Source organism: Acartia tonsa, chromosome 12, assembly GCF_053477335.1.
Source record: "Acartia tonsa isolate MP-2025a chromosome 12, ASM5347733v1, whole genome shotgun sequence".
NCBI classification, from domain to species: domain Eukaryota; kingdom Metazoa; phylum Arthropoda; class Copepoda; order Calanoida; family Acartiidae; genus Acartia; species Acartia tonsa.
The window spans coordinates 7,456,478-7,460,589 of NC_137271.1; the positions used below are offsets into that span (position 1 = coordinate 7,456,478).

General features: G+C 29.6%; 1 long non-coding RNA gene across 1 annotated transcript; it reads left to right on the plus strand.

Moving 5' to 3' along the window:
• Nucleotides 1-686: 686 nt before the first annotated feature.
• On the plus strand, nucleotides 687-3,898 carry LOC145334803 (uncharacterized). Its single transcript, XR_013885002.1, has 5 exons — nucleotides 687-766; nucleotides 1,323-1,470; nucleotides 1,977-2,005; nucleotides 2,543-2,575; nucleotides 3,759-3,898. It is a non-coding gene; the product is annotated as an uncharacterized LOC145334803 (long non-coding RNA).
• Nucleotides 3,899-4,112: the final 214 nt, after the last annotated feature.

Sequence of the window (4,112 nt, forward strand, 5' to 3'; positions counted from 1 at the left end):
CATCTTATTACAGATAATTTCTACGAATATTAAAATAAAAATCATAAGATTAAAACCAGTTTTTTTAGCCCGGGCCTTTGGCCAATCAGTACCAACGAAGCCGCTTTAATTCATTTTTATATCTACAGAAAGCTGTTTATGAAACGATGCGATAAATAAATATTATCGTATAGTATTTTTTTCAATTGTCCTCGGTTAGGAAATACAAAATCATAGAAAAAAATATTTTTTATAAAAACACCTTTAAATAGATTTGATTTGCTTTTTTTGATTTTACAATATTTCTTCTAGTTGTCTAAGAACACTGAAAATGTAGACTTTTTTACTCTCAGTATACTTTCAGATCACCCCTATAATACGCCTTTGTCCATACAAAATCAGGGATCCTAAGGGATAAGACAATGGCCAACAATCAATGTACATCCTTAATGATGATCACATCACTTCCACTTCTGTAGATTAAACTTTGTGGTGGAAACGTTTGAACACTCAACTTAATGACCAACAAATCAAAATTCAGTTAAAGTTCCCAAAGTTGTTAAGCCAACGAATAAATAAACGTTATAATAAAACTTTGGGGACTAGAGTAATAAACAGCCCAATGTCCCCTCCCTCCCTGACACAAAATACATACACGTGATTATCAACAGGAACTTTCTTCTAAAGAAAGTTAGGTTGCCGATGCTAGTTTTTAGTTGGTCATTGGCCTTAAAACATCTCCTTATTTGAAAAAATTAAAAATGAGGTTGTACATCCTAACTTTAAGGTAAGTTTGAAAAAAATGTTAAAATGTTTTATCTGAAAACTATATAGTATTTTTACACTAAAATACTTTTAATATTTTATTAAGATATTTTTCAGTAATTTGAGGTAACCGCAAAAAAATCCGGATATTTCAATAAATAAAACAATGTTGCTTGATGTCTGTTTGTAACTGCTGAACCGTTAGACTCCACTCTACTAGGAATATACTTATTGGTCCTGTATGGTTTTAGGCAATTTCCTTGGAAGGTCGGACACCCACAACACCCCCCAAAAAAGAAAAGTATCCTCTCCCCCCCCCCCCCCCAACAAAAATCTCTTTTTTTCGTAAGCAAAAAGTAATTGCTGAACCAATTCGGCTTTTTTTTCTTCAGAAAATATAGATATTGGTCCTGTTAACCTGCGGGATGGGACACCCTAACTCTCCAAAAATAAAAAAAATATTTTTTTATTGTTAACTACTAAATTTCTGTAGTTCCCCTTACATCTTGGGGCGAAGCCGCGAGATAATTTTATAAAGAGGTTAATTATTTTGACAATTATTATATTTCTTTATTCAGTTTCATGCTGCTGGTGGCTCAATTGAACTTAGCTGAAGGAAGTTATTATTACAACTATCCTTACAACTTAGGTTCCAACTATCAGTATGGAGAAGTTGCTTCTATTTCTAATACTGGCAGTAATCCTTTACCTTGGAGCTCAGCGCTAGTGAGTTTTTCTTTTTTTTCTTTTGGTTAAATTACATTATTACACAATGCCTATTGAGTAAAGGAATATCGTAATTTTTTTTATAAAAAAGCTTTTCTTCAAAGTCTAAAAATATTTACTTTCACTAAAATAAAACCATCACAAGATTTAACTCTGAAAAAAAACCTAAAACCATCACAGGACTAATAGAGAACCCAGTCCGTTCAGTGGTTATTGAGGTCTTAAACTTCAGACAAAAAAACTTTACAAAATAGGATTATTTTTTAAAATTGTCTAAAGACTAGTATTTTTAAATCAGATACAATTTCCACAAAAAATACAATTATGAATTTGCTTTTAGTAGCGTAGCTACTCTGTAATTTCAAATGTCCGTCTGTTCGTCCATCCGTTTGTAAGACACGAATTGGAGTAAACTTACTTCGCTAGCTATGGAATGGATACTGATATCCCTTTTTTAATATTGCCACTGCCATTAATAATCTAATTCTTGTTTTTTTTCTATTTAGGGCGCCTCATCATTTATTGCTCCTTCAAGGTAATTTTGTTTCATCATAAATATCTTTAAATTTGAAATATGACATGTACAAATTTTCATTTAAATTTGCTGAATATTATTGTATATTCTATATATATACACAACTAATTTTTTTCTCATTATATTTATGGAATACAATTGTTTTACTAACAATTATTTTAGATTATGTACTTTTAAATAGTGAGTATATTAAATTAAATATTATGTGTTCCTTTGTCTGCTAAGGTCTCTTTAAGTGCAGTTCATATTGCTCCTTAATCAAAAAATTTTGGGAAATACATTAGTTTTTATAACAGATCTATAGTATAGATGTATATACAGACAACTACCTCCCTTCATTTTTCAAAGACCACTTTTGTCTGCTTCTAAACTATTTTTTGCTACTTGGTTGTGTAAAATAAACGTTACTATTGGTTGATTTTCAATGACCCAATAGAAAGGTTGCATAAGACGGTTGCAATGGGCAGATACAGTTGTTTAACCCTTTCTCCCTCTAGTGTTTTACTCTAATGTTTTTATAACAAAATATTATTTCAGTACTCTGTATTCGTCTTACAACCCTCGGAGAAGGTTCGTATTTTTATAAGCGATTCTTTTCTTTAATTATTATGGCTGGTGTGTCCGTTATGATATATAAGTTGGAAGGAATTTTAATGTTAGAGGGAGATTTGAAATCTGCATCAAATTTTTAAGGATTTTTTTTATAAATTCGTTTTTTGTATAATTCTTTACTTACAGCGGAAATACAATTTAAGTTCATAAATTTTGACCAATAGGATGGGTGGATTGGAAACTACCTGCGCTCTAATTGGTTGAATAGTGTGCGACACTTAAGCTTCTCCAATCAGAGCGCAGATAATTTTCAATCCACCAATCACAGATGTCAAAATTAATTAACTTAAATATATCCGCTTTTAGATAAAGAATTATACAAAAAACAAATTTGATGCAGATTTCAAATCTCCCTCTAACATTAAAATTTACAATACCCATTTCGCTTAGCTTCCATTAACACATATCAAAGATTAATTCCATGTCAAAAAGCATGTTTTAAATTCAGTATTTCCCAGATTTTCGAGTTCAATAGATCTAAAATGTTCGTTTTATTAGCTTTTTTTTATGTTCTTATCCGTGGAATTAGTCATATATCACCAAAATGAGACATTCAATTATGAATATGTATGGGACTAATATATAATACAATAAGGATGACAACATCCATAAAAGCGAAGCTTTGAAAAGGTAGGACAACCGAACATTAACACTTTTAGAGTGTTGAACTGAATTACCTAAATATAAACGTATATTTGCTAACAAAATTGTAGGTAAATTTGTTGCAAAACTGCCTAAATACAGGACACTTACATTTTTAGGACTTGATTTTGGAGATGCTTTACTTATAATATTATACCTTGATGTAATAGGAAGAAGTATTCCAAAAATCATATTAAGAGAATGATTGTAAACTATAAAAAAAATTGTCGTTAAAAAGTTTAAAATTTAAGAAGGTTTTAAGGAATGTACGGACTTTCTGGTTATGGATAATAGAGTTCCTAACTGTTATAGGAATCATCACGAAAGTTTGAATAGTACAATTCTAACAGTCTAGATTAGCGAAAAGAGCTAATCGTTACGGACGGACTGACTCGAAATTTAGAAAAGCTTCGCTTTTAAATAATTTTTGTATTTCATAAATATTCATGATAAATATCTAAACATTTTAAAGATACAATTAATTTTTGTCTTCGTTCAGGTGTCGCAGAAGATACTGCAAATGATTTGGTTGGAAAACTTGTACAAAAAAATAAATGTGTTGATTTTTTTGTAGAAAAGATATCATACCGTTTTGTTTATTGATTTAATTCTTAATAATAAATAGTATTGCTCTCTTAACCGGTGTTTTTTCTTCAAATTATCCTTATTATGATAATTAGTAAGATTTTTTGTCAGATTAACAGAGTTTTGCAATTATTGATTTTGCCATCTTAGTTTTATAAAAAATTTATATATGTATTATGTATAAAAAAAGTACATTTAAATAGAAAGGTTTAAAAACAGGAAGTACTAATATTGCCTAATATTTACAAAAAAAATAAAAGAATAGATG